Here is a 22,996-nt window from a genome sequence, read left to right on the forward strand (position 1 = left end):
ATGAAAACTCATGATTGATGCCTATTTCTTCATAATATTCTTCAACTTGAGTATTTTTAAACTCCGTCCCGTTGTTGCTTAGGATCTTCACTAATGTGGCTTCAAACTCATTTCGTGTCCTCTTTGCGAATATCTTGAAGATCCCAACGGTCTTGCTCTTGTCATCTAGAAAGAAAGTTTAAGCGTATCTTGTATAATCATCAACAATGATAAAGCAGTAGAGATTATCACCAAGACTTTTGTAGGTAGTTGGTCTGAAGAGGTACATGTGTAATAGCTCCAAGGGTCTTGATGTAGACATCATCGTCTTGTAAGGATGTGAGCTTGCAACTTGCTTTCCCGCTTGGCATGCGCTACACAGCTTGTCCTTCCAAAAGATCACGTCCTTCAATCCAAGCACCGATCTGTTCTTGAATGCCTTCTTGAGTTGGCTCATCCAATATGTGCAAGTCGACGATTCCAAAGACAATCTAAAGATGTCTTGATGAAGAGGTACGTTGTCAAGCTAGTTTTATTAGACAAAAAATACCACAGATATATATGTTCATGCCTAAAGCCTTTAAATATTAGATTATTATGCTTTTTGCTAGTATTGACAACATCAATATCACTGAAAAGATATGTGAAGCTTAAATCACATAGTTGACCTAAAGTAAATTAAAACTAAAAGACTTAACTAAAAGTACATTGGAGATAGAGAGATCATTGGAAATTGCTACCTTATCAAAACCTGCCACCTTACCAAAACCTGCCACATTTGCCTTTGAATTATCACCAAAGGTGACCTTGTCATGTTCGCCCACTTCATCTTCTAGTGAGGTGAAAATCTTTATATTGCCGGTCATATGTTGTGTACATCCACTATCAAGTACCCAATGTTTGCCACCGGCTTTATAGTTCACCTACACACTTGCGATCGAGCTTTTTGTTTAGGTATCCAAACAAGTTTGGTACCTTTGACGTGAGTCACAAGTGCTTTTGACACCTATAGTTTCCTAGGAAGCCTTCCCTTAGCTTGAATTCCAATGAATTTTGTCATTAATTTTCCATTTTTAAGTTTACGCAATAAGAAATGGATATTGCTGAAGGTGGATTTATATTTAGAAGGCAAAGTTGGGAGATGTTTGGAAGAAATTGGACACTTTCTTATGTGGTGACCGGTGACTTCACAATGTTAACAATAGGAGCTAACTTCCTTGATGAAGCACTTGTTGATCTCTGGTGACTTGATAATGTTTTCCACTGGGTTTGGGAAGCAACTAAGGCACCTCTTGTTGTAGTACATAGCATTCTTCATGAGAATTTCCTTGTGCTTGTACTCCCCCTTAGTCAACAGGGCCACACATAAGTTGAGACTTGCAATATCATCCCTAAGTTCTTTCTCCCTTGCATGGTTAGTTTTAAGAGATGATAGATTATCACATGAAGACGAGTATGGTATTTCAAGGAGATCATTACAAGAAGTAGATGCATTGACCTTAACTACTTCAATAGTAGGCAATTCATTTAAGTTAGGATCAATAGCATCATAAGCAAGTTCAAGGTCTTGATATTTGCATTTTAACTCTATATGCTCAAGTTTTAGGTTCTTGTTACTAGCCTCGAGTGATTTGCTAGAAGTAACTATTTCATCATGTTTCTTATGCAAATCATTGTACTTAGTAATCAATTCATCATGATTTGAGATAAACTTGGCATTAACATTCTCAAGAGACTTAATCTTAGCCTTTTCCTTCTTGATGATAGTAGCATGGTCATTCATTAGTTTAGATAGATCACTAGGAGATAGACCCATCATCATCGCTACTACTATCATCATCACCACTCACCTTGTTACCTTTTGCCATAAGGCACATAGGTGGTGGTGGTGGAAGCGGTGGTTCCTCATTAGTGATGGCGAGGCCCGCAGAATCATTGTCTTCATCATCACTTGAATCATTGCTTGAGATTACACTAGGGACCCATTCACCAACAATATATGCCTTGCAGCCTCCACCCTTCTTGTTGGAGAACTTCTTCTGTGAGTGCTTGTCTTATCCTTTCTTCTTGTGCTTGTCCTTTTCCTCACTCGCTTCAATCTTCTTGCCTTTATTCTTGCTCTTCTTGTTGGGATGAGGGCAATCATATGACATGTGGCCAAATTTACCACAATTGTAGCACCTCTTCTTCTCTCCACTACCGAACTTGTCATATTTCTTTGGAAGAAATTTGTTCTTCTTTGGATCATAGCTGTATCCCTTCTTGTTGAACTTGGAGATCATCCTTGTAGTTCTTCTTATGAGAAGAGGAAGCTCGGTGTCGGAGTCAGAGTCATCATCATCTTCACCACTTTCACTTGATGATGGAAGCTTGATCTTCTTCTTCTTCTTGTCACTTTTTTCCTTGAGAGCAAGGTTTTTTTTTTTGGTTGAGGATTCTTCTTGATCACCAAATAAGAATATCTCATGAGCAATAATCTTTCCAACAGCATCAGTGATGGTCATGTCATGATATCTCGCTCATGAAGAAGAGATATGATAATATTCTATTGTGGCTTAGGAAGCACTATCAATATCCTGTGAATAATGTCTCCTTGAGACAATTGAGTTAGTTCAAGAGAATTGATTTCGTGCACAAGCATATTCATACGAGATTACATGTCATTGCAGAGCTCATTAGGAAATATCTTGAATTGATTGAGAGTGTTCATTAGCACATTAAACCTCTCCTCCTAGATTTTCTTAAACCCTTCATGAATTTCACAAAGTCCAGTCCAAATATCATGAGCTAGTTCCTTACTCCTCACTCTCGAGAAGACTTCTTCACTAATTCCCTCAAATATGGCATTTCTAGCTTTAACATTTCACCTAACTTGTTGCTCGAAAAATGGTTGATCAAACCCAATGGAGCTGGCAAACCAAACTTCAAGAGAAATCACCTCAAGATAGCTCACTATGCGAACTTTCCAATAAACAAAGTTATTTTCCTCGAATTTTGGCACGCTACCGTCATTCCCCATAGCCAATGCTCTAGGATTTTAAGCCTATCAAGAGTATGAGGCTCTGATACCAATGAAAGGATCTAAGGGCCTTAGAGGGGAATGAATAGGGCTCTAATAAAACCTTAAAAAAACTATCGATTTCTAGAATAAGGAGCAGCCTTAGCCTAGAAGAAGAAAATACAGCTACTCAAGCAAGTAAGCTAGAACATAGAGAACAAACATACAAGCATATAACTTAAGAGTAAATTGCAGAATTAAAACTTGCATGAAAGCAGATGATATAAGTAAATTGCAGAATAGAAAGAGAGTAGGGAAAGAGGACATCGATTTTTTTGAGGTATTGAAGAGTTGGCACTCTCCCCAAATCCTCATTGGAGCATCCACACAAGGATACCGCTCCCCCTTGACTCACCAAGACTCAAGTGCTTGCTAGTGATTATCACTTCTCGATCTCCAGATTGGCGAGCATCAAACCAAGTACAAGCTCTTCTCGGGGCTCCCACAAGAACTCCAAAAGCTCATCGAGAACACTTCCCATCACCACAACTAGCTAGGTGTTGCCAACCACCAAGAGTAACAAGCTAACTGATTCACTTGATCCCTATCAAGCTTAAACAATAACTAGATGTACACTCGCTACTCTTGAAGCACTAATGAAATCCTTAACCTTTAATTAGGGACTTGAAAATTAACTCAAGTACTCTCTATTGCTTCTTGATGACACACATAGTGTATGAACTCCTCTAGGTTGCAAGAGAGAGGAAAGAAACCAAGTGAGGGGGTATATATAGGCTAGAGGTCCAAATCTAGCCGTTGCTCAACCACCCACACTTTCTGTGAACACCGAACAATCGGTGAGTAACCTTTTCCAAAAGCTGGCTTGCTAGCTATCAGTAGCCATTGCCTGAAAAGTTTCAGTGCTCTTCATACCACATCACCGGATAATTTGGTGAGTTTATTTCTCATGCACTGAGACACCAAGTCTGAAAATACTCCAGTGTGTTGCACATCTCAACACTGGACTATCCGGTGCCTTAAATTCCAATTCCTCCAAAAATTCCAACTTTCTGTTAAATGCTCCGGTGGTCATCTTCTCTGAACACCGGACAATCCGGTGTACTTAACTTCAACTTTCCTCAAAAAATATCCCTTCTGTTAAATACTCTGCTGCACATATTTACCATCATCGGACAAATCCATCGAGGCCATGCAGCTTTTGCTCAGAACCGAAATAAGGTCCGATGAGTATAAGTACTTCAGCACCGGACAATCTGATGAGAACAAAAACTCTAAGGCTTATCCAATTCAATCGACTTTGAGCACTAACTTCTTGACTTTTCACCCATGGGCTTCTTTGAGATACCTAGTGCTAGATTTTTGCAGGTGTGCATTCAACTAAGTCTAGACTCAACTAGGTCAAACTACAACACTTAGCCCGCCTTTATAGTATGGTCAAAAGACTATAAAGGAACCTATATCTACTCTAAGTGCCCTTCATCACCTTGTGACACTTAGAACTAGAAGATCCTAAATTTTGATGTAAATGTCCTTTGATCGTCTAATAGATACTCATGAGGGGCCAAACGGACCCATACAATCATTGTGAACTAAGTTTTTAATTCCCTTCAAAACATACGTGTTAGTCATAATGATACAGTTGTCATTAATCACTAAAACACTTATCACTTACCTAGGGGCCTAGATGCTACAACAATTTCCTTAAGCGAGGTGTGAAAGCTCGAGGAAAAGTTTGAAGGGCTAGAAGTAATGCACATCAGAAGGAGTGACAACTCTGGCGTGAATGAACTTGCTAGACTTGCTTCTTCCCGAGCTCTAGTACCCGTAGGAGTCTTCGATGAGAAACACCTCAAACCATCTATCCCGATAGTTTGTAGAACGGATGCTGCCAACCTCGGCCAGCAGTTTGGTCTAGTCAGTGAGGCAGAACCCACAGACACGAATGCTGCACTACTCAAGGTGAACCGACTTGGTGAATGCATACCAAGCCTATCTGGAAGGTCAAGACATCCCTGATGATGATGCGTCTATAGAGAAAGTTACTCATAAGTCTAAGCTCTACGCTTTGGTAAATGGCAAGCTCTACCAAAAGGAGAGTAATAGAATCTTGATGAAGTGTATCACATAAGAAGAGAGTAATAAAATATTGCTCAATATCCATGGATGCATGTGTGGTAATCATGCATCTTGCCGCACCTTGGTCAAAAAAACTTTCCGCCAAGAATTATATTGGTCGGCTACCCTCCAGAATGCTTCCGAGATGGTCAAAAAGTGCGAGAGCTACCAATTTTTTGGAAGGCAGACTACTCGACCAGCTCAAGCTCTATAAACAATTCCTCTTTCTTGGTCTTTCAGTATCTGGGGCTTGGATATCCTGAGACCGTCCCAAGGGCCCGAAGTGGTTATAAATTCCTATTCATGGCTATTGACATGTTCAGTAAGTGGATCGAGGCCAAACTCGTGGGAAAGATAACCGCAGAAGCGGCTAAGAAATTCATGAGGAGCACAATTATTCGATTTGGTATTCCACATTGGATAATTATAGATAATGGTAGCTAGTTCAAAAGCGGGACCTTCACTGCGTTCTGTGAAGAATTTGGCATCAAACTGTGTTTTGCTTTAGTAGCTCACCATAAAGTAACAACCAAGTTGAACGTGCTAATGGTATAGTCTTGCAGGGCATCAAAACTCGGGTCTTCAATAGGCTAAAGGCTTACTCGAAACATTGGGTGAAAAAACTTCCCTTGGTACTATGGGTCGTTCGTACTTCGACTAATAGGGCCACTGATGAAACTCCGTTCTTCTTAGTTTATAGAGCAGGGGTAGTGCTCCCGACTGAGTTGCAATTCGGATCACTGCAAGTGGAAAGTTACTTAAAGGAAGAGCAAGAGCAGTCACGAGCAGATGACATTAATTTACATGAGGAGTATCACGATTGAATATCTATTTGAGCAGCTAAGTATCAACAAGCATTGCGTTTATACCAGTTAGAATCCAGCCCAGAAAACTCGCTGCTGGGGATCTTGTCCTGCGAAAGGTGCAGAATAGGCCCAACGCCATAAATTATCATATAAGTCGGAAGGACCCTACATAGTAGTCGAAGTTACTCGACCAGGATCAGTACAACCATCTACTCCAAACGTGAGATACTCAAGCACTCATGGAATATCAACCAACTCTAAAAGTTTCATTCTTAAAACAGGTAAATTACATGTAAGTCAATTACATTCGATTCTACTAACTACTTGATTACATACCTTTTCTTTTCATCTAACTTGCGTGGTTAGTACAAAGTTAACAAAAAGTATTCTCCTAGATCTTGCAAATAGTGCAGGCTCTACTTCCCCTTGAATGAGTCGAGGAACCGTCTGTACTCATCCCTTAGACAGTAGCTGACCATGCCGGGGATTGGATATCAGCCAGCGTAAGGGCCAGGGAGAGTGACCAAGGTGAAGACCCTACTGGAGCTGGTGATCAGCGCTGGTGATCAGCGCTGATGATACCGAGTGGTCCTTTGCAGGATGCAAAGGTGATTTGGCAGTTGTTGACAGAGAAGATAACCATACTCTCTCTACCACCAGAGGATCGAGGGCTTGATCACCGAAGACCTCGTCGGTGATCTAGTCGATGATGTCATTGAGATCACCACCATCTTCATCTCCCTCCTACATGACTCATGTCACCGGCTCTTGTGTCGATTGTTCCATGATGTTGATGTCAAGGAGGCGTCAGAGGTGGCAGGTGAATGGTCGGCGACCTTCGATGGCCGTTCTATTCTTAGGCCTCTCGATTGATTCCTCCTTGTCGGAAGAAACAATGATGATTCCCAGAGGAACCATGGCGAGGGGCCTTGGGGTGAGAGATCCTATCTCTTTACTTTCTAGATTGAGCTTGAGAAACGACGGTGGAGTGGAGGCCATGGCTTTAAGCTCTACGAGTTTTACTGGGCGTATATGGAGAAAGGAGTAAGACTAGGTGAAAAACAAATAGCCTCGTGTCCCCTCTATTTATAGCGACAGGAACGGGTCGCACTGTACACATGGAGCCATTAAGATCCCATATCGCTAGGCGTGACAATGAGGCCGCCTAGGTCATGCAGCACGTCTGGTGAAAGTTGAGGCAACACTGCGGTATTATGACCTATCTAATCTCTATAAAGAGGAGCGCATAGTCATGACGATGCATCAAATCAAGGGTTACGGTGAAAATGAGCATGAGAGGGAGTGGGTTTTTAATGCTCACCTACCCGCCTGTTTAACTTTAATCGATGATCGTGGAATAGTCACAGCCATGAGCTCAGGGGCTAGCACTCTTGAGCGTGTGGTCGAGAGTAATGTGCCGATGCTTACTCTCTTTTTTCTGTCTTGATTATCATATCAACCAGAAAGCTGAGGGCTACATCGCGTATTTTGTTATGCTTATGCTCTACTCTCCACTCGATTCATTCATCAAATAGAGCGTGGGGGTCTACATCATATAATTTTGATTCGATGCTTTTGCTTCACTCTTTGTCTCTGGTTACCATTCAGAGAGTCAGAAGCCACATTGTATGAATATTTATCCTCCATTCTATACTCGAATTCAGTCATTGAGCAAAGAGACAGGAGCCACGTCAGGTATATTTTGATGCATATGTTGTACTCTCTACCTTGATTATCACAACAAGTAGAAACTCGGGGGCTACATCGCATACTTTCGATGCTACGGCTTTACTCTTCACTTGATTCCATCATCGACTAGATAGTCGATAGCTATATCAGCACATATCTTTAATGGTACGTGTATGTCTTTTTTCTGCTCTTAGATCACCTGATCTTCTCCTCAACTGTAGAGTTGGGGGCTACATAATAATACAATATTTTTTATAAATTTTGTATATGTGTTTTTGCAAAAGTTTATTTGGCTTTGCATCGACTGCTTTGGATAAGAGCCAGTAGAGACATACGTCGGGTTGATGATGGACAACTACACCTAATAAGGCATAATGGCTCAAGAGATTGTCAGACATCTCACGTCTAATGGCTAAAAAAGGTTCTAAAGTTCTAGTCAATCCCATGTGTGTCTTCTGTCGAGTTCATGTCCGAACGCTGGTTATACACACAAGTTAGTGAAAGTTTGCAAAAGGCCATCATGTGTTCTGTTTCTAGTTTTACACTAGTCTTTCCTTATTATTACGGTCTTCTCGAGTATTCACTCAAGGGCCGCGCATCTAATGGCTTGTTTAATCGAGTTTACATGTATCAACAGATATACAATCATCTAGTATCAAGAATAGTTATGGCATGTGCTTATTGGTTGTTGCATCTACTTATGCTAACTCTATTTTATAAGCAAGGGAATAGCAGGCAATAGCATGTTAGATAAGCAAAATGATAGTACTATTACAGACATTCCTAGATCATAAAACAAGTTTCAAGTGTTTTTGAGCCAAATGGACCATCAGCTTGAGGCACTCTCCTTAATGTCATCATTAGTCAGGCTGAGCCCTAGCGACTCAACAAAGGCCGGGATCATAGGCTGGACGCTGTGAACAAGTCTTGCTACTTCCTCAGTTGTATAGTTAAACCCAACTGTCACTACTGAGGTGTCGAGTGCGGGGTTGTAACTCTTGAGGAGGCCGAGCAACGTAGTGGCATTTGTAGAGGCTAATTGAGTCATGCGGTCGAGCAATTGTTCTTTTAGCTCTTGAAGTGCCAATTCCGCAGTGTCTCTTTGAGCAGCAACGACATTTCGCCCAGAATAGCAGTGTCCCTTTCGGTTTCCATGACTTTCTGTTCGGCTCTCATAGTCTTTGCTTAGTTCTTGAGTTTTTCCTGATACTTGAGGTTGCCATCAATGGTCTTCATCGCATCAGAAAGAAGTTTTTCCTTGCGGTTATCAAAGGACTCGAGGACTAAAAAAACAAATAGAAAAGTGACTCTCATTAGTCGCCTAATGATGAATCATATACTTGTGATCTGAGGATGGACTCACGTTTGATTTTCTCTTGCTTGGCTTCAAGCTTCATCTGTTAGTCGATATAGCCCTTTTTGGTGGCGGCTATTTGAGCACTCGCTGCATGGAGGAGAACCTTTGTTGCTATCCAAGGGTCATCATCTAGGACCGATATTAAGTTCTCAATTTTCTTAAGCTCTGGAGTTTCTTCAAGGGTGCTCGAGGCAGGATCCCCAACTTGAAGAGCTGGAACTGGGCCAATTGGAGGGGTCGATAATGGATGACTGGTCGATTCGCTGGCAGTCTAGTTTTTTTCCTTCTCCAGAAATTGATAGTCTGTTATCAATAGAATAAGGGAAAGAAAGAAAAGGGTTGCTTGCTAAGATTAGAATTTAAGACAAAACTCTTTGCAATTGGAAAGCATGTCACAATGCTCGACTTCCGCCTTTTGGTGATCATTTTCTTCGTTATCGGACTGGTAACTGAAGCTAATTCTGTTGAAGTAGTAACCTGGAGACCAGACAAAGTCACGACATCCGAAGCTTGTAAAGAGTCAACCAATAATAATTTCACTGAACTTATCGAGTGAATCTTTAAAAGAATGTCCAATTAAAGGGCAATGACTCAATAAGAGTTACCTCTTTGGTCGAGTCATCAGACGCGGTGGTGTCTCAAGGTGGCAATTGCGAGGATGCACCAGATGTCCTTGAAAAAGGTCACCCATATAGACACGGCGTTAGTAAGTATACACTCAATAATAGAAAAACTATCGACTATTGGAAGATTTAATTTCAATACCAGAAGACTTGTTCGCTTGCGCTTGAGGGGCGCCGGATCATACATCGGATTTTTTCCACTCTCTCGACCAGAAGGAGATCAGGGGGACTGAGATTTAGGAATTTTCATTCTGTTCCTCGGTTGGAAACCACATCCCCCAACACACTTGTTCTCCTTAATCCTTTTCATCTGGTAAAAGTATTGAAATATATTCAAACATGGCTCAATGCTGAGAAAGACTTCGTAAAGGTCAACAAAAACACTAAATATGGTGATGGATTTTGGGTTCAAGTGGTGAAGTTCGATTTGGTACCAATCAAGCACATAGAGGAATAACTTGGAAGAGGAATGTTGAATCCACAATGGAAGAATGATTCGAAAACCACAAACTTATGCTCGATTTTGTAGGAGTGGAATTCCTCACCAGATGCAGGCCTCCATTCGATTAAACTGCGTGGAGGCAATATTCCTTCAGCTTCAGGTTCTTTTAGCCTTGATTCTTGCATTGACGAGGCCGTCCATGCTTCGATCAGAAACATCGCTTCTTCCAGCTGTGGTGAGGCTTGGGTGGTCTCTGCATCGGACTGTTTCTTTGGCGAAGAAGGAGCAGAAGTTTTCGAGGAAGAGCTGGAATCCATGGATGTGAGTTCTTCTGGGGAGGCATGTGTTTGGGCGAAGAGAAACAAAGGTTTGTGTGAGAAGATTGGCGGCGATGGCGAGGAATGACTGCTACAATCCGGTTAGTATGGGTAAATAGCCCAAAAAACTTATAGTCTTTTTGACAACCACTCCCGTCTTTGCGACACCTCGATCGGCGTGAAAAGTGACATAAGGTGCGAATCTCTGCACAGCCATCTGTATTCTACAAGCATTAAATGCTCCTATACCTATTGTTTCAAATTTTGAAAGGTTTTTTAACTCTACTCAGAGACAGATGTTGAGAAGTCGATATTACTGGCCCTTATCGAGTCTTGAGTGCGGATAACAACAGAGCGCTCGACCCAAAAGTGTTTCCACTCGATACTCGGAACAGAACTTCTTCTTATTTGATTCTTTCGACTGTAAGTTTGATCTGCTTTACTCAATCAGGCTTGAACTTAGTGGTACTCGAGTGGGCACTTGCAGAATTTCTCCCTACTGAGTAGAGTTAGAGGACTACTATCGAATATTTAACTATGGGGTATATACATATAAGGAGTATACCATATAGAGACAATGTATGACGTGTGCATACTTGACAACTCTGGATATTACGGAATCGAATTTGTAGTACTTGATACTCCCAGAATCTAGAAGATGTATACTAAGAAAGTCTCGATTGCTTATCCAACTCATAGTATCCATAACAGATTTATCTACATGGATGACAAGAATGACTTCCTATCCATTATGAATAAATAGGAGGTGATACATCACCCCTATATAAGACAGGGACCTAGATCCTCTAGGAGAGGCTCTTTTTGCCAGCTACTCGAAATAAGCATCAGGATCTTGATATAGAAGGAACTCGACGACTTCAGCCCTAGGTTAGACTAGATTTGATCTACTCCTTATAATAGGTCAGCCACATGACGTAGGATATTACACCAACCTTGTCCCGAACATGTATATATCGCGTGTGCCTTGCTTCATATTCGATTTTTGATTCACAAAGGTAACCCATTGTTTTTCGGACATATAGTCAGAAATAAATCCTTGACACTATCACATATTATCAGGGATCTGAATGTAGAAAACAAGCATCAAGTTTTCGTTCAAAAAAAGAAGAGAAAAGAAGCGTAAACTATAATGGACTACACTTGTTGAACGAAAGTTATGTGATCATGGGCAGAATAGTACTTGTTTGACATACAGAATGTACGATGAATCGCCGATTAATTGTCGCGAATTTGAATGTAGAACAGAAGCAACAAAAGACTTCAAAGTACTAGTAGACAAAGCGTTCGATTCTGTTTTTTTTTTTAATATGAAGGAGTGTGTATCTTGTTATAAAGATAGAATGTTCAAAATTTACAATGCAGGATGCATCTGCATCAATAAAGGAGACAACCTTAATCTTAGTATAGGAGCTAGATACAGAAGAAGGCGATTACTATATGATGGGAGTAACTAACAATCCTAAATGCCAACTGATTCTGTCGACAGTGACGATCATTCTTGATATTGATATGCATGCGCCAGATTACCCACCGTACCAACTTATCCATTCAAGGAAGCAAAAGGAATATACACGATGCTGCACCTATGGCGGTAGAATGGCCAACAACAGAAAACCCCAGGGAGCAGGTGATCATATGGTTAAGAAGAACCTCAGGAAGCAGGTAATGATATCACCATTTACAGTTTTTGTTCCCTAGGGTTCCGTTGCGACACCGACTTCTGAGGAAGGACCAGCAGGAGGACTACGAAATACGTTGAGGCACATCAATTAACTGAACATCTAGGGGTAAAGTATTGTTTCGGTGTGGAGTGCATGACCGAAAACAAATCAAAGCAAACTCTAAATACTAGCACCAAGAATCGGCCAAGCAATCTATATAACCGTTCACAAATGTTGTCTTAAATATGCAGAGACCGACTGTTTTGTTCCCGAAGTACACAGGGGTGAAAGCAAATATTCTATTCTTGTTTCTCAGTGATCTCTCCACAGGTACTGGAGGGCTTCCATGTTGCCAAACCCATCCAGCAATAAAAGTCCAAGCATCCAGAGGTGAAACAATTTGATGGCTCACTGTCATGTTGTCCTTGTGTATTCTTAAATTTTGCATGTATGGTGTGAGCCTGCCAATCGTTTCATGCGAATTAACATAGCAGGTACCAATCATCCAATATATGCTACTACATAACACATTAGTACAGATGGTTACAAAAGTACAAAGCAGGTCGTTCTTTAACCATCTGTGCAAAGTGTTTGGAATAATTCCAGACGGTTTTTGGTATGACAAATCATTGCACACGGTTAATAGATAATAAATGTATGTTTTACTTACCGGATAGGAGATGGTTCTATGAGTAAACCGTCTGACATAAGATCAATATTACAAATGGTTCTCCTAGAAAACCGACAACAATTGGATCATTGTTTTAGTCATGGTTGCGTAAATTGTCATTGTTTTAGTCATGGTTGCGTAAATTGTCAGTACTAAATTGATCCATCAGTCCACAACCTTGCATTAGACAATCAATGGCATATTATATTGCCAGGACTCCAAAAAAAATGGCCAATGTATGTATGCAAGTTTCTCACAATCCGAGGAACCAAAAGTCTTATCATAAATAATTTTATCAGAATAGTCAATAAAAGTTGCAGATTTCACAACAATGTAAAATTATGAGGTGGAAGCATGAAAAGACAGCCAGAAATCGACAATACTATTTGCTTGGGCATACCAATCAATTGCTTGTATTTCTCCATTAATCCCCTCATCTCATAGCCATAATTTACCACTACAAGAAAAAAATACATAAATATCTCCTTTTGCTAACAAGATTGACCCATCGACTACCCCATCCGACAAAAATCGAGAATAATAATCAAGTATCAGTACCAGTTTAATTAAAAAACCAATAGTGATACTATCACCGCTGATTCATTATATGAACTACCATGATACTTGATTATCACTACCAATTATAACCATAAACCGACAGTGATAATAGATATATCCTAGTTCCTTATATTAAGCAGCAGCGACAATAAAATGCAATTCACCTTCAGAAATTCATAACTTTTTTATACAAAGTCAGATGGAGACAAACTTTATATGAAAATTGTAGCTCTCGATAAGATCTACAACTTTATAGTTAATAACTTTTTTATTCAAAGCAATATAGATTCCTAAATAATCATCTAAAGACTGTTGAAGGAAAACCACGTATTGGACCACAAAGTAAATTATCAGATTTGGTGTAAGAGTAGTAGGAATGATTGAAAAAACCACACACAACGCTACAAAGTTGAAAGTAGCAACTTCAAATATTTTTATCGTGAGTTTGGTAACTCGGATTAATGATGTGCATCACCAACTTTTAGATGTAGCACTATGTCCTCAAAAAATTTCAGGCAAATTAGAGAAAGTCAATTTTCGATGAAAACCTTTAGAGGTCTTATCAAGGGTCTTGTGAGCCTTTTTTAGGGGTCAAAAAAGGTGTCATTGTAAACACTGGTATTTTTTTCCAGATGTGCCTCTTCGTTGGCTTTGAAACCATATATAAATGTTATGGTTGTTTTACCGAATAACACACGGATTGGTCATCTCAAATTTATAATTTTTTCATACAGAGTTAGATAGAAACAAACTTTATATGAAAATTGTAGCACCCGATAAGATGTACAACTTTGTAGTTGACAATATTTTTATTTGAAGCAATCTAAATGCCTAAATAATCGTCCAAAATTTTGAGGAAGAAGAGTCAAAATAGTAATTACACTATAGACATTAGGTAAAACTACGAGGTGAGATGGTAATGAAGCTTTGCTCAAGAGGTGAGATCGCAGGTTCCACTCTCACAAATTGCTCAGACGCGTAATTTGCTATATTCGATGAATCAACTTGACATAAGTTGCGGGTGTCACAAGTCAGAAAAGTCGAGGGTGCAGGGGTTCATTTGTCGAGTGTAAAAAAATTGATCTTAAAAATATTGGATTTGAAACCGAATATCACTGCTCGTTTGTAACAACTAGCAGTAATAATTCTATTATTACAGGTTCTAAAACCGGTAATGATGTTATTTTTAAACCTATAGTGATGAATTTTTTTTTATAGTAGTGATTTTTTCTACAGTAGTGTGAAGGTTTTAGTTCCTGGAGGTACAATTCTCATTACATGGTGTTATAGAATGCCACTAACACACTTGAATTTGATTTCACACTAGATTTGGGTGTTGGACAGGTGGTCAAGCTTTAGTCATTTTCCAGCACGCCTTCGACGATATGGACAATCATGACTAGCTACATCCTTGGATTACAAAATCAAGCAACTGAGAGTAGTGCTGTTTAGGATTACACGGTATGATAAAGGAACTTATCAACTAGATGTCTGGGCAGGCTTGGATATTACATATTGCTTGTTGACATTCGCTTGGAATTACAAGCCATGTTGGATCCTGGTGGTGCTTTGCTTATCTCAGCTGGTTCTAATTCTTCGGCATGGGCGCAAGCAAAATGCTCTATCTTGTTCAATACTATTGCGCTAGTTGTTCAGAAGGATCAAGAGGAAGTGCAGTCATGGACAAATGCAATGGACAAATTCATTGAAGAAGATGCAGTCAAGTGTGAGAGGTGATGGATGGTTCACTTTCAGAGTCAAGGAGCTGCTGTAGATACCCTGGGATCGTAGGGGTACATTTGCATCGGTTTGGGGTCAAGACGATTTTCAAAGGAGGAAGAATGTTACGGTCTCCACTGGATGCTACATCACAGGGGCCGGACAATGGGCCTCCTGGAGATGGATCCGGCAGAGGTCATCGACGAACAGAACACGGCAATGGACGCCTCTTTCTTCTCCGTTGCTGCGCCTCCCCAAATCTGATTCCTCTTATCTCATTCCCCTGCTTCTTCCAAATCTAGATTGCTATTCCAAATCTGTGCTCTCCATTCTTCTCAATTGTATCTCTGAATACTTGTAGCCAGTGCTAGAGTTGGAAGGAAATACACTTCTGTGTTCGTGGTGATTTGGGTGGAATCCGATCGGGTCTGTAACACTTTTGCACAATATCCTTGCATACCTGAATCAACTGCTTAGTATACCTCCATGAAATTTCCTCATCTCGTAACCATTGAATTGACCACATCCAATACAGAAGAAAAAGACGTCCAATCTTGCTAACAAGACGGATCCATCAACTACTCACGAACAAAGGCAGACAATAAAAAACCTAAACCACTACCGATGGTCAAGAATATACTTATGCAGACGCAGCGGAGACGAGCGAGAGGAGATCACGTGGTGCCGAGGAGGGTCTGCATCTCGGCCTGCTGGTTGTACTCCATCTCGTTGATCGCGATCTCCCGATCCATGGCGAAGAGGAGCGGGACCCCCAGCACCAGGAACGTCGTCCCCGCGATCCACGCGGCCTTCCCCGTGCTCCTCGCCAACTTACAGGCCATCCTCGCCGCCTCCCGCCCGCGCGCCGCGGCGGACGACCGCGAGATCGAGTCTAGGATCGACGTGGCCTGCTGAGACGACGAGTGCGCCATCGACCCCAGGATCGACATCGACGACATGGCCCGAGATCGATCTGGTGGCTGGATTGGAGTCGCCGGGGTTTAGCTAGGGTTTAGGAGGCGGTGGTGCTCGTGTTGTGCCGCACGACGCCCCAAGAGATTGTCTTATATTCGGCCCCCTTGCCTCTTCCTTATTTTTTTTTCCTTTTTGAAACGGTTTATTGGACTCGGTTTAGAGTTACAGTGGATTTCGTTGCAAATTAAGATTCTATTTGATAGAACTTTAGCTCTAAGATTTATGTAGTATTTGGAGTTTTTAATCAAAAATAAGAATTATATGTTTAAACCAAAGATCATCAATCTACTCACAGTTCCTATTCCAAGAATTTTTTGAGCTAGGGAAGATTAATTAGTTCCAAAAATTCTTAAAGCTAAAGCTCTGCTAAACATATCCTAGGAGTTTTGTGAACTCCCTCAAGGTATTTTCATGTTTGGGTAGGACTTTCTTAACAAAATACTCCCTTAGGAAAAAATTGTTGTATGTCTAATATCTTTTAGGAAAAAAAATGCATGTTAGACCTCAAAACTTTCACGTATGTCTAATTTACACTCTGAACAAAGCCATCTATTTTACAACCCATAACTCTCAAAACCGTTACATCCTAGTCCTGAAACCATGTTTCCCCTAACTTGGTTGATTTTACATGATGTTGCTTATGTGGCATCGTGTTTTAAAGTTTTGTTTGTTGATTAATAATAATTTCATTGGTACCATGTAAAAACCACCACGAAGTCAGCTGAAACTGTTGTGGTTCCAGTCGAGTGGATACATTAGACGGTTTTGTAGTTCAGGGTGATCGAAAAAACATGAAAGTTCAAGGGTGCAATTTGATGTTCTTTCTATTAGTTAATATATATTTACAAATGTTGAAACGAAATATACAAAGAGTAATTGATTGATCAAAGTTTAGACCCGTTAACTGCACCTAACTCAAAAACAACAATTTCATTTTCCTTTCGTGCCCCCAGAACCGGCGTCCGTTGTAGAAGTTAGCAATGAGCAGTTGATCTATCGTTGCATGGTGTGTAACAAGCATACAATAACAGCGGACCAACCGATCCCCAGACCACGCCATGTCACGCATAGCCTGTTCTCCTTTCCCTTTCCTGCTCCCAGTCCCAATCCCTCACTATTCGTCAAATCGTCCGACCTTTTTTTCTCATTACAGAGGCCCACAGCCTCAGCAACATACGGCTGAGAGCACCTCAAGGGTGAGCGCCGGAGCTTAAACTCGGATCGTTCATCTGAGAGCTGGCTTCAGAAATCGCTCAACCTCCTAACACGCCACTATCCTTCTTCCCATGATCCCATCATACATAGCCTCGCCGCCTACATATACTAATCTCCCTCATATATCAGCCACCTAGGGCAAGCAAGAGCGAGGTGGTGCGCACAATCTTGTTTGTCGATATATAGAATAAAGGATCTTCTGTTGTAAAGGCTCACAACGGCTAATATCAGTTGGTAAAAGATTTTTTTTCTGGACCAGAGTCCTATCGTGCGATCAATCTGTATCTTCGCGATCAGTATCCTTACCACATAAGAGATTCCCGCGACCAGCCTTCGCTGGTCGCAGAACAGGTAGATATCAAACCAGTCTATTCTTATTAAATAGATTCCACTCAAGTATTTTCCTTCCCTAGACACTCCTCCCCAGCGGACAGATCATGGTCAGCGCAGTGGTGCTATGCCCCGTCCCGAAGCATTAAATGTTACGGGACGGACTCGCAGGCATGTCAGACTACTTCGCAGGTGTGCGTGCAAGACCGATGATGGGACGGGGTGTACTAGCTGATTGGGGTGATGTAGGTGTGGAGGTGTCCAGCTGATGGAATGGGCTCAGCTGCTTCATCAGAATAAAAAAGGGCACGTGCGCCACCTATTTTAAATAGCCTAGGTATGAGAGGTTTAGCTAAGGTATGAGTCAGCAGAAAATGGCCTACTTGTAAGGTCTCCTTCTTTGTAGTATATAAAGAGAGAAGGATCCGGTTTGTAAGAGAAGAGATGGATAAAAAGTTCACAAACATTGATAATAAAATACACAGGACGTAGAGTTGTTATCCTTCGGGAGGTCTGAACCTGAATAACCCACGTGTTTTTTAGTTTATTACAAACATACGCACACCGCAAACGTCATTCACGCGCCCATCGACCGGTACACCCTGGAATCATTGTCAGGAATCAATCCTCAACAGTTAGCGCACCAGGTAGGGGGCGTGTTTCTATGTTTCGGTAAGTGTTGGAGACTAGGTTGGGCAACCCTTGGTCGGATCCACGGCAACCACTGAGTTCCATTCTGAGGACCATGGTCACCGCGGGGTGTTCGTCATGGGGTAGGACCCAGATGAGCCCGGTATGCCCCAGGAATGGGACACCGAATCGGAGTCCGAAGGCTCCAAGGCTCAACGGGAAGTTTGCATGATAGTTCATGCAACGGGGGGCAGCGGAGGCTCCCGTGTTCTGGGTAATGGCAATGATCCCTAAGTCACGCGCCCAGAGGGGAACTAGACCAGCACCGGATACAAGGACACTCTAACACAGCCCCAACCACCATAGCATCGCCCGGAGAAACTGCCATAGAGGACGCGGTCTTTGGCAGCATCATCACCAAGGTCGCTACGCTGCACGAATGTCGGGGGCTCCCCCCTCACTACATGATACCAAACTACGACAGCAAGCACCACGTCCGTCGGTAGGACTGGTGATGGTCACAATCGCCAAGAACCACGGCAGACCCCACAGCAGGAAAGATCCCATCCTCCCTCGCTAACGGGAAGCGTTCGGAGACCCCCGCCACGTTGGGACAACCAACCCTCTGACCTACGCAACTCCATGCGCTAACACGACCTCTACAGCGTGATCCGAAGCCATTAGCCAAGCAAAATCCCAAAGCATGTAAGAGGGTACCATAAAACTAATCAGGTGTGTGGCCTTTTGGACAGGTTCATCTCGAGGAAGGAAAAAGAGTCTTCTGCTCCTCAAGTTTCTAATAGAAAGAACGATCACTTATGGTAGATACCAAGAACGAGGCAACCTTCCAGGATCCCAACAGGTGACCCCTTTTTTCTCCTCTTGTACTGACCACTCCTTGACCAGACAAGGAGTCGTTGCCCTATTTCCAGGATCCCAACAGGTCGTGGGAGCAGTACTGGTCATCGAGCAGTGAGAGTTTTCTACGATCAGAGACGAACAGGCATAGGACCACACATGTCGATAGGTCGTGCATGTTGATTGGATTGGGGGCTGGAGTGATCTCGACCCCACACACCTATGACACCTTCAGGTACACATTTCAATTAAATTTTCAAGCCACCAAACATTATTGCGGAGTATGAGGGTCTCTTATCTGGAATACAAGCAGCATCCGCACGAGGGGTAAGACACCCACTAGCGATGAGGGACTCGCTACTGGCCGTAAACCAGATGCGGAGGGTTTCCTATGCTTGAACCAGATAATGGCAACATACCTCTCCGAAGTGAAAAAAAACTATAGCGACGCTCCTTCGGTTTTGAAGTCTAGCACGTCCCTCGCAAGGACAACTTTCTAGCCGATGAGTTGCTCTGTCTAGCCTCTTCTTGTGCACCTGTCCTGGTCAAAGTCTTTGAAAAAAGATTCACACGACCACCCATCGCGATTTTGGGACAACATGGAAGGGATGCTTCGTTTGGAAACGAGCACCAAAGATTACACTTTTAGAGGTAACACCTCCTTTGGTGCCGTCGACCTCGGATGACCATCATATGGTCGCTCTGCTCGATTCGGGTGTGACCTGGATGGATCAGATCTTAGACTACCTTCAAAATCAAGCAGCCCCTGACGATGATGAGTCAGCAGAAAGGGTCACGTGGCAGGACCACAAATACTCCTGGATAGAGGGACTCCTCTACCGCCAAAGGATCAATGATCTTTTACTGAAATATATCACTCAGGAAGGGGGAGCACAACATTCCCTGACAACCTCAAAGGCATATGTGATGGCCGCACTTCATATCGCACTCTGGTCGGAAAAGCATTCCGGTAAGGATTCTATTGGTCAACAGCCTTCCAGGATATTTGCGAACCGGTGAAATGGTGCGGGTCATGTCAAAATCATGGCCGATATGCCAAACTACCAGCCTAAGCACATTAAACGATACACTCTCTTGTTCTTTCACTATATGGGAGCACGTTATCATGGGACAATTCCCTAAAAGCCCCGGGCGGTTTTGAATTCCTGTTCATGGCAATAAAAAAATTCACCAAGTGGATAGAGGCCGAACCTGTCACGAAGTCATTGCTACAACAGCGATTAAGTTCATGCGGAGGCTTGTAGTGCGGTTTGGCAGTCCAAATCGCATAATCACGAACAATGGGACTTAGTTCACCAGTAGTGCTTTCTAGGACAACTGCGAAGAGATCGAGACCAAAGTTTGCTATGCGTCGGTGGTACACCCACAGAGCAACGGACAGGTCGAAAGGACTAATAGGACGATACTATAAGGGATCAAAATCCGGGTCTTTGATCAGCTTAAAAGCTATTCAAGACGCTGGGTAGACGAATTACCTATAATACTCTGGTCGCTGCAAACAATCCCCAGTAGGGCAACGGCAAAAACCCCTTTCTACCTAGTTTTTTTCATAGAGGTAATGCTTCCCTCGGAGATCACCTTTCAATCGCCCTAAGTGGCCAACTACTCAGACGATAACCAGGTGGCGCGAAGAGAGGATGATACAAAATTTAGGCATCCCGATACCAACAGAGCCTCAGGATCTACCGCGACCACAGGGTGTGAAAGCATACACTGGTCATAGGCGATCTCGACCTCAAACGAGTCTAGGAATAGGGCAGGTCGTGACAAGCTCTTTCCCAAGGGGAAGGGGTCCTACAAAGTGGTCTGCTTTTTCTAACCTAGCACAGTCGATGTGGCTAGAGGCCGGCCATAAATTACACAAACTCGTGGAACATGGTTTCTATGTGTAAGGCTGCTCAAAGACGGACCTAATTTTATATTTTACAGGATCTTCCGAACGAGCGTGAAATATGGCTTGTAAGTTTTTCCAATTCATAGGCTTGACCGTCTGGTCGGCAGTTTTCCGGCTGACTAGACGATCGGGAGCTAGAGCTTTTAGGATCTGTAGTTTGTTTTTATGCGGTGTACAGATTTGGTTCTACCCAATCGATCATACTGTTAGGATGCGAGTCAAATTTGCTACACGCGCAGTATTGAAGGTATGGGCGTCCGGGGGATGACGAACATGAGGCCACGAGTCCTAACTCGAGTTGAGCCCAAGGTTCAAAAAATCGACGGTAACCAAGCAAAAATCGTGATAATCAGCCATCTCAGTCCGGCTCGGTTTCAGAAACCGAACAGTAACTGAATTTGAATCCAAAAAATTCAAAAAATCAAAAAAATCAAAAAAAATCAAAAACATCTAAAAAAACTAGACACGATTATAAGACCTTCTGTGAAAAAAATTCAAAAATAATATCGTTTGCATCATATTTTAAAGGGAGAAAGTTTTTAAAAAATGAAAAAATTGAAACGTGCGGCTCAGTTATTAACACATGTTAAGAAAAAATTTAACATGAAAACACATATTTTTTTAAATGTATCTTAAGAGGATCTTTAAAATTGATTTCACTTTATTTAGAGTTTTATTAATTTCTCTATAATTTTTACAAAGTTCACAAGCATAAAATGAATATGTTAAGAAATAGTGCTGTAATTAACTTTTTCATGTCTACTATTATTTTTCCTACGTAAATCATAGTATAAATAAACTAATAAAAATGATTTTACTAATTTTTGAGGTGTATGGGTCAGTAATGCATTAATCTAGTCGCAACACATTTACACAATCCTGCATGTTACAATAACTAATGTATAAGTTCATGTATTTTTAAAAGAAATAGGATCATATAAGAAGACTAACAAAATTAGTTTCATGATTTTTGGATTAGCAAAGAGTAAACTATGTATTTAACTTGGTTTAACAAATACATTTTCTCACAGAAAATTTTAAATTTTTTATGAATATAAATACTTTTATCATGTAGATCATGTTACAAGAAAACCAACAAAAATTGTTTCACTTCATACGAAGCTCAGATGAATTAGTTATTGATTTTACAAGATTGAGATAATTTTTGGGTTTTTTGTCGAATTTCACTGAAAATCCCGCTTGATAAACCGAGAAAACTGAACGGTTACCGACAATGCGGAAAATTCGAGAAAACTGTTCGATAAATCACAAAAACCGCTCGATAACTTATCCAATTGGACCGGTTACCGAGCGGCTGAAATCGCGAATTTTCCCCTAAATTTCAAATTTATTCAAATAAATTTTATCCAATTTTTTTTTAAATTCGAGCGGTTACCACGGTAATCGCAATTTTTCGGTTACGGCCGGAGCTCGGTAATCGAGCTCCAGTCGGTAACGTAAACCCTAGTTGAGCGTTGGTCGCCCCCGAAGAGCTCATCGAGCTAAGGGCCATTATAAGTGCTAGGAACCTTACTAGTGAGCACCCCAAATCTACTCACCACTCGAACACGTAAAAATTTTACATGAAGCCTAGTTTTTCATTACAAAACGACCACCCAGTAGCTCCCAGGGGCTAGATCTAAACAGAGCTTGCGAATCTTGTCGTTTGTAGACGTCTTATGCTGGCCATCCTTTATATATAAAAAAATCTTCAATTGGCTGAGAGATGATGAAATCCGGCACAGTGTCATGGACGTTGCAAGCACTTACCTCAGTATCATACTCACTGTGTACTGGTCGGATCATGTTCCTATTTATGAGCTCATTAAAGTAACTATCTCCCAGTTCCTTCAAACTATAACCATGCATTGCTATGATAAAACCTTCAGCAATCCATCACCATACCAAGCAATCTCTACTGATCTTGTAATCTTCTGGAAATATACTAAGGTACAATAAGCAAGTCTTTAGGTGGTGAGGTAGATCACAAATTCACAATAGCTGAGAGACAATATCTTCTCTATTATGCCTAGCTCTTTATCCGTTTCATGTATGGAACAAATAGAATTCCACACTCTCCATGTCATGATGCTACAA

The sequence above is a fragment of the Phragmites australis genome, chromosome 12 (assembly GCF_958298935.1).
Source record: "Phragmites australis chromosome 12, lpPhrAust1.1, whole genome shotgun sequence".
Lineage (NCBI taxonomy): Eukaryota > Viridiplantae > Streptophyta > Magnoliopsida > Poales > Poaceae > Phragmites > Phragmites australis.